Raw genomic sequence first — 9429 nt, 5'->3', positions numbered from 1 at the left:
AAGTCTTGAGTTAGTGAATTAGCTTAAATCAGCTTTTATAAGCTGTTAACCAGCAAATAGTACAAGAAAGCAGCAAGTATGGCTACAATTTCTGTAGTTGCTGCACCCATTCATTCTCTCTCCTGCTCAAACGAATGTTGTGCGTGCTTTACGTTGATGATAAAGTGTTTACAAACTCTACTTAACAGAAAATATTGTAAATAGCCTACTGTCATGCAGTTAATGGGATATACTGTGCAGAGTTGAAAGTTAGGTCAACTTGAAAACTGTTTCTCACAGGCCGCCTGTGCTGCGCAACGCACACTTTGCTCCACTCATCTATACAACGTAGTTCCCATTTCGGTAAACCATACATAATTTCAAAGAAAAATATTACCACTCGAGGGAAATCAGTGTGGTGTCCATTAAGATGTGAAAAAATAGGCATAAATCTAGTGTAGCCTACACATTTTCACGATTCACGGATGTGTTGATGACATAAATTAGGAAATATTAGATGACTTAAGGAGACGTGATGTTGAATTGCATGCCGATGCCATTTAACCCAAATGCCCCAGCGGCAGCACAGGAGAGAAGATATGCATTGTCTATAGAGAGGTAATGTTAGATTACAAAAATATCACCATGCATTCATAATCTCGTGATTCAGTGAGAGTGATCCCAAAACATCAAAAAAGTATGTCTTTGTGACAATTCTGTATTACATTTTGTCAAGAGGAAAAATCAATAGCTGACAGTTCCTAACTGAACAGTAAAATTAGCTGTGAACGCTCCTTGCTGCGCCTGGCAAATACGCCACCATAATAGCAATCAGCTATGGAACAAGCGTGCCTGTTGTTAAAGGGAATGTGAGATGACGCCCTGATTGGTTTATTGCACGTTACGCCCAAACCACACCCATGATTAATGTAGCTACTTCAGACCACCCCATTTTAGATTTGCATCGGGCGCAGCAGTCAAATATCCCGCCGGTAAAATAGCATCAGCGCCCAAGATCCGCCCACAAAGTGACTTGCGTTTTGCGCAAAGACACTTCCGTTTCAGACCGTTAAAATATAGCCCTGTGTCTGTTTGCTCCTACCCACATTTAACTTCACTTAGGTCATGAAGAACCATTCCTACTACTGCTTAGCTTGGCTTATTTGTTAGCCAGCTAGCTGATGAATGTGTAGGCCACAACTTCAGAGAATACAAATGACATGCTTAATTTTTACGGTTATGAGGGCGTCCTCGGAAAATGTTCTCCCCCAAAAGGGGTCCTCGGAACCAAAAACATTGAGAACCCCTGACATACGGTAAGTGCTGCTCTATATTTACATTTAAAGGGGTGGTTCAGGATTTTGGACATAAGACCTCATTTCCAAGTAAGCAAGTGTGATATTTATCAGTGGAGACCGTTTTCAACACGTTTCATCCAGTCCTTGTAATTGCAGAGTTCGCAGGTGCTAGGCTAGCGCAAGTCAACGGTATGTGCTAGCCTGCCACTAAAGACAGTCTTACCCACTCCAAAGTACACCCGAGGCAAATTCCAGACAATCGATGTAAATCTCTGTGTTGATAGAATAGTGTAAGAAATACAACTACCCTCGCATCGCGTTGCAATAGTTATACTTTGGTCCCTGAAGTTGGTAGTAGTCATTTTGCATCTCAGCAGCGGACTGATATTACCAAGGCTACTACAAAGCAGAGCCATAGAGAGAAAGAGTTGCGACACTCTTTGATGTCACCGCCAGTGCAGTCACGTGGTTCGTGTAAACCGCTATAGTTCCAAAACATACGCTGGCTGTCATGTTCTTCTATGGGACAGACAGCAGCGATTGCGTTATTTAACGGTAAATATATATATATAAACATACACCCTACTACTTTTTCAGCTGTTATTGCATGATTACATATTTGTTAATGTCAGTTTTGCATTTTGAGAGGCAGGGTGACAATGAAAAAGCTGTATATTACTTAGATACGTTTTACATTTTTGGAGGGAAAAGCTTATGTTCATGTTCGCATGGACAGACGTACAGGCTAGAACGGCTCTAACTTAAGTTTTCTTTTCCATATCATTCATGTGATGACAGATGTCTCATGATTTTCATTTTATCGCAACTGGGCTGTATTATTGATTACCGTGATTTTGCTTATAAATTCCGATTCAGCCATTAGCTTACCTTCGTGGTAGCGTTAGGTCTGCCGTGGTCCATTCAGCATTCGCCTAGCAGCTAGCTCACTTCTGATAAGTGTCACCCCCAGACCACAACGTGAAACATGATCATGTTAAGACTAAGAATATGTTTGGGTCTATAGGTAAGTGCAGAGCTATTAAGATTTTTCTCTACGGCTCTGGGTTAATGCACAGAGTAAGAGAAAGGTTAGCTGCAGAGAGAGTGATAGAGAACAGTGACAGGTGACACTCCCATTGGACTCCGTTGTACCTTTTTGCTTTTTTGAGAAAGAACAGTCCATTCAGCATTTACACCCACTTCTTCTGATGAGGCAGGAGTTGACCACACAACCATGATAATTTTAATACTAAGCCATGCACAAAGAATCAAATATATTAAAGAATAACAACTCATTAAGCTTGGATGAATGAATCAAATATTGTTTAATAAAAAATACTGAGTGAGACAACAAGATGTGTGTGTGTGTGTAAATGTGTGTATCTAACTGGAAAAACAAGAACAAAGTGAAGGAACAGGGAGGAATATTATAAGTGATTAATACATTAAAAAAAATCCTCCACATACATCAGGCTTCAGAGTGCATCAGGGCTGAAAGGAAGGACAACATTCATAATAAAGGTACCTGGCATAAGATAAAAATGAACAGTGTGGAACCAAAAAAATGGGAACAAGCATGAACAAGGAACAAGCATGAATAATATCAACAAACATACGTACAGTGGCCACAACAACGATACTGGTGGTCCAGCAAGATCTGCTGAGACGGGCACAAATATATTCTAACAAGCCAGTTCACTCAGGACTGCCAATTGCATACATCAGACTCACACCTGTGGAGTTCCACTATGCACTATGGCCAGTCACTGTAGGGCAGTTCCTCTCGACAACGCATACTAACATCCTCTTCATCTGTGTCCTGGACACTAAAAAGCAGATGAAGCGAAATAGGGCGACAATAGATTCAACAATGGACACAGCAGGTAACACTATATATAGGGCAAACCATTCACAACATATTATAACGTCGCAAATATACTATACTTTACCACACTTATAATAGCCCTGAGCAAATTCAAAAGTGGTTGAGGAGAGAGAGGGAGGGAGGATCCTTGGATGTATTCGGCCTCTCCATTCCCGGCACACCGTCAGCAGTCGCCACCAGCAGCCACTACCTGCAGACACCACCAGCAGCCATGGCCAGCACCAGCCACCATTACCGGCACCAGCAGCAGCAGCCGCCACCAGCAGCAGCCGCCGCCACCACCAGCAGCCGCCAGCAGTAGCAGCTACCAGCAGCGGCCGCCACCTGCAGCAACAGCCACCATTACCTGCAGCCGCCACCATTACCAGCAGCAGCCGCCATCACCATCCTTCGCCAACACCAGCCAGCTCAAGCAGTCATCGCCTCCAGCAGCAGCCGCCTGCAGCAGTGTTTGGGAAACAAATTAGTCACACTACTGTCTGAGTAATAAACATTTTAAAGCTCATTATGGCTTATGATAATTTTTTGTGTAAAATAATTTGTATTCCTACATGCAATCCAACAGCCCTTTCAAGGGTGTAATTAAACAAACCTTATTTCTACTAGCATCAGATACACAGTACTCAGCTGACTAGCTAACACCGCCAGGTTCAGCAGATACAACCTAAAAAAAAACGTCCTTAATCAACCTTAATGATCCTAGTAATCTAACATCAATAATTTACTAAATAAAATATGTCAGAGATTCACTACTGAACGTAATTTTTGGTGTAGCGATACCTTCTTCACAGCTCGCAAAATCGAGATAACTAAGTAGCAGGCAATGACTGAAAATCGGTTGTCTACCAAGTTAAGAAAATATATATAAATTGCACTGTGCACATACAAATAAATATAAGCATATGCACCATAAAGGGCCTATTTATATAATATACAGAGTTGACAATTCAAAAGAGGTAGCTATTTAATGAATTTACGCCTGGATATAACATTAACGTTACCACAGAGGGCGAAGTCAAGCTAACAAACTAGCAGGCAATCGGTGGTCTACCAAGATAAAACATATATATAATTACGCTGTGTACATACAAATAAAGATCAGTATATGCATCATAAAGGGCCTCTGATAAAATATAAACAGTTGACAGTTCAAAAGAGGTAGCTATTTAATCAATTTACCCCTGGATATAACATTACCTTCACAGAAGGCAAGTCAAGCTAACAAACTAGCAGGCAATCGGTCGTCTACCAAGATAAAAAATATATATATAATTACGCTGTGTACATACAACAAAAGATCAGTATATGCATTATAAAGGGCCTATGCTACAATATAGACACTTCACAATTCAAAACAGGTAGCTATTTAATCAACTTACCTCAGAAGTTACTCGACAGTCAGCAATGGAAGTGAATGATGTCCAACGCCATAGAATGGCTTTTTGGAACTACGTGAGGCTGCATACCCAGGAAGTAGGCGGCAAAAGGCGTACAACGGAGTCCAATGGGAGTGTCGCAACTCTTTCTCTCTATGGCTCTGCTACAAAGTATCCCCATTGGAGTGCGCTTTACTGTTTACTTTTCGGCGCAGTACTACTAACCGGAGCAAGTATAATTCCGTCGTGGTAAGAAACTAGTCCCTCAAAATGTAATGCGATCGTTGAAATGCAAGGATAGAATAACGTTAGAAATAACAGTATCAATACAGACATTTACATCGATAGTCTGGCGTTATAATTTATTTGCCTCGGGTGTACTGTGGAGTGGGTAAGACTGTTTTTAGTGGCAGGCTAGCACATACCGTTGACTTGCGCTAGCCTAGCACCTGCGAACTCTGCAATTAGAAGGACTGGATGAAACGTGTTGAAAACGGTCTCCACTGATAAATATCACACTTGCTTACTTGGAAATGAGGTCTTATGTCCAAAATCCTGAACCACCCCTTTAATAATGATTCATTTCATATGTCCCAGTATTAAACAATTCATATGAAACACAGATCCAATTGAATCAGGTTAACATTAGGATGGAACACCTTTATTAAAATATTTATATGGTCAAGTCATTACTGAATAATGGAAAATAATATTGTTAGCTTTTGTCTGTCCAGACCAGCAGTGGACAGTAGAGCCTACACTGCTTACTTCACCCCTAAGTAGCTAAACAGTTAGTTGTAGAAACTACTTTCCCTAGCTAAGTACTTAGCCCTCTGACCAATGTTGCATGTGTAATTCAACTTGCAATGAAAATTCTGAAATGTATATCATTTTTCCTTTTCACTAGTCTTTTGAATTATGGAGAATGTCTTACAGGCATTGGATCCAAAGCTTTGTATAATTTGTGGGAAACATTTTGAAAAGGGCAAGAAAAAAGATCCCTATGTCCAAAACCCCACAGTAGAAGGCCTCCAACGCATACTTACCCTTGCTCAGCAGAGAGAGAGATGGTGATGTCCATAAAACCCTGGCTCCATATACAGATGATATTTCCTCCAAAATCAAAGTTTTATATCATGTAGAGCGAACTACTGCAGTAAGACAAAAATCAGTGAGCAGCAGCAAGTTGCAAATGTTGAGTGAGAGCACATCTGCACCAAGAAGGCTGAGTAGGGCTGAAACATCATTTCAAAAACTGAGAGATTGTTTCATTTGTGGGAAGGCCAGCTCTAGATCAGAACCTCTGACAGCCATTTCGACTGGTACAGGGGCAATGTAAATTATATGCCAAGTATACTTGCGTATACAAGGAATTTGGTCTCTGCATTTATCCCATCCGTGAATTAGTGAACACACAGAGCACACAGTGAACACAATGAGGTGAAGCACACACTAACCCGGAGCAGTGAGGGGTTAGGTGCCTTGCTCAAGGGCACCGTGGATGTGGGCATGAGAGCAGTGCTCAACCACTTCCTCCGCCTTTTTTCCTTTTTTTTCCTTCTGGGTCGGGGATCGAACCGGTAACTCTTCGGTTACAAGCCCGAACCCCTAACCAGTAGGCCACGGCTGTCCCCAGTACCAGAGACAAGGTCCTTTGGGCAGCTTCTGAAAGGCTTGATGAAGATGTACATTCAAATTCTTTCATGCCCAGATCTCTTTGCATATGATGCCAAATACAAATACCTTGCACACTACATCTCTAAATGAAATATAACAGCAGCCATAGAAAAGAATCAAAAAAGCAGACCAATGTCTATAACAAAGCCTTTATTAAGCTCACTGAAGACATTGACAAAACAGTATTGTCCAAAGATATGAAAGTGAGGACTCAATTATTTGACTGATAGCTATGACAACATACTAAAGACCATTGCTGAGCAAGAAGGTGTGTCCATTGTTCAACACAAGAAATATAGATCCTGGAAACTAAAGGAAAAGCTGATACAGCATTACAAAGACAGGCTTGCATTTGTTCTACGTCCAAGACAGTCAGATCTGATCTGCTCAGATAGTATGACCATATTGTGCACTGAGGGAAGCTGCTAAACTCACAGAAATAACAGTGGACTGAGACTACACTTCCACAGACAAGTCAAAGTCTTTCCGAAATCCAAATATTACACAGGGCTGCAGACATACAGTATTGAGGAAAAGCATGGGTCAGGTAGAGCATGACAGTGAGTAATATGTCAGCAGTGACTGTCTATTATGTTTCCAATGTAGCAAGTATGTACCCAACATCCTGTATGACTTTGTGAACTAGTGTGTTGATTAACATGCCCACAGAAATTACCAAACGTGATGATGACCCAGCTTCAAAGGAGAATCTGTGTGTTATCGCAATTTGTCATGATCTCATTGAACAGAGCGGTCACATCCATACGCCAATCACACTGGGACTTCCCATTTTGATACATCATGAGTTTGGTAGTAAGACAGTCATCAATGAGCTCAGTGCAATGGGACACTGTTTCCTATACAGAAGTTAGGCACTTCTCACATCTGTTGCAGCAGACCAGATATCAAGGACAGAGAGTGGTGTCTACATCCCAACTGGCCCCACTGGAGTTGCTGAACATGGAATTTTTGATGCATCCATCAGCAACTTTGACCAAAATGAAGACACCCTGGATGTGAAGCGTAAAAGAATCGACAAAATGTACCTGTAAAGTTTATCTCCATTCATATCAATCGTGTTTAAGGTGGTGAGGGACCTCTGAACCTGAGGGAACCTGTGCTAGGCATTTATCTGCTGTGGAGACTTGGCCTCTTCGGAACAAATATGTATATGGAGCCAGAGTTTTATGGACATCACCATCTCTCTATCTGCTAAGCAAGGGCGTTGGAGGCCTTCTACTGTGGGGTTTTGGACATAGGGATCTTTTTTCTTGCCCTTTTCAAAATGTTTCCCACAGGATTTGGATCCAATGTCTGTAAGACATTCTCCATAACTTAAGAGACTAGTGAAAAGGAAGAATTGAAATGCAAATCAAGTTGAATTACACATGCAACATTAGTCAGAGGGCTAAGTACTTTCTTAGCTAGGGATAGTAGTTTCTACAACTACCGGTAACTGTTTAGCTACTTAGGGGTGAAGTAAGCAGTGCAGGCTCTACTGTCCACTGCTGGTCTGGACAGACAAAAGCTAACAATATTATTTTCCATTATTCAGTAATGACTTAACCAAAACAAAATTCAAGTGAATGTAAATATTTTAATAAAGGTGTTCATTCCAATGTTAACCTGATTTAATTGGATCTGTGTTTCATATGAAATGTATCATTATTAAATGTAAATATAGATCAGCACTTACCTTGCAGTAACAATGAATTTGTCAACATTCTTCTCACCACTGATAATGTGATTTGGACTTGAGACTGTATTTTGCCAGTGTTCCGTTTTCTTTCATGTTGGTCACCTCATACATTGAGTGACAGAACACCCTGATTCGTCATACTATATTTACATATTTGGTATTGTTGGATTCAGAACAAACCCACATTTCCCATAAGCGATCATATGTGTTTCTATGATAATCCCTGGTAAAACAGCTACAAAGTAAATGAAAACATTCTGCATAGACATTCATTTTTTGCATGTCCGCTTATTTTAGGTATGTGTTTACATGTCTCAAGATATTCACATCCAGTCTTTTCTAGTGGGTACAGCAACTTCCTGACTATAAACATGCCAAGTTTCAAAGTTCTCAGAGCTTGTGTGATTGATCTGCACTAATTTATATGCCTTAACTCCAATACGGACAGGCTATATTTTAGTCCTTTTTTGGATTTGGGGTGTATAACAATATCTGTTAATTTAACAATCTTAGCAGTACAATATTTTTAGCCAAGAATCCATTTCATAGACCTTAGAGATGAGGAAAAACACTGTTGGGTTTAGTTCTACCTCCGGTAGGGGTATCTCAAAAATGTGGGGCCATTGTCACTAGCCTAGGAGTTATCCCGTTCCCATTAGCCTACTGACCATTTATAAAATGTGAGAGGGCATTTTTGACATAGGCTACAGGCACTGTTATTTGGACTGATAGAATATGAAGAGTGGTCTTTGCCTTTGTGTAATGTAAAGTGTTCAATAATCCGTTTCCCTTAAACTAAGCATTTACATGAAGCACATAATACGCCAATGGAAACACATTCCACATAGCTAGGTGGCTACCAAGTTCATAATTCACTTTTAATGGCAAACAAAAAATATCTACCTAGCATCATGTCATTACATACTTCTATTTCCAGGTAAGGAATGAAGGTTGTTTATACCAACTTAATAGTATACTTATCATGGTTCATATTGTGCTATAAATGTGGCACAAACAATGTTAGAGTTTGTGGACTAGCCATAGGATATATTTGAATTGAGCAGGCAAAATATTATGAATACCGTGTAGCCTAGACAATGCTCTCAAAGTGACAGTGCACCATTTGTAAATGAGTTAAACAGCATCAAATCGGTAGCATTTCTTAAGAAATTTATATTTTTTACTTTGTCATTATTATTGTCATTATTTGTCATTTTTTTTGGGGGGGGTGAAGTGTCCCTCATTTGGGGTTGAGGAAGTTGGCAACCCTAGTCCTTGGTGGCCCTGTCAGCTGCTTTGTAAAATGTTGCATTTTGACCACAAAAAGTCAATAAATGTGAGCAACTGAGTTTTCATTCTCAAACACTCACTAGACTACGAGCAGTGCCAAGTTTGACGATGTTTGGATTAGTAGGCCTAATGCATGTATCGTTAAATATATCAGTAAAAGTAGCACACATTGGCTTTGTCCGCTCTACTACCCCTCTTACACAGCACAGCACGTGGACAGAGCCT

The 9429-nt window shown here is 40.5% G+C and overlaps 1 long non-coding RNA gene across 1 annotated transcript; it reads right to left on the bottom strand.

Moving 5' to 3' along the window:
* Positions 1–2583: 2583 nt before the first annotated feature.
* On the bottom strand, positions 2584–4696 carry LOC143134617 (uncharacterized). Its single transcript, XR_012988696.1, has 2 exons — positions 4542–4696; positions 2584–4407 (listed from the first exon to the last, which is right to left on the bottom strand). It is a non-coding gene; the product is annotated as an uncharacterized LOC143134617 (long non-coding RNA).
* Positions 4697–9429: the final 4733 nt, after the last annotated feature.

Source organism: Alosa pseudoharengus, unplaced genomic scaffold (genome assembly GCF_046254945.1).
Source record: "Alosa pseudoharengus isolate Yale_2024_CS ecotype anadromous, Long Island Sound unplaced genomic scaffold, YU_APseudo_1.1 YU_APseudo_1.1_scf_2, whole genome shotgun sequence".
In the NCBI taxonomy this organism is placed as follows: domain Eukaryota; kingdom Metazoa; phylum Chordata; class Actinopteri; order Clupeiformes; family Clupeidae; genus Alosa; species Alosa pseudoharengus.
The sequence above is the reverse complement of the archived record's forward strand: the minus strand, read 5'-3'. Positions and strand labels throughout refer to the sequence as shown.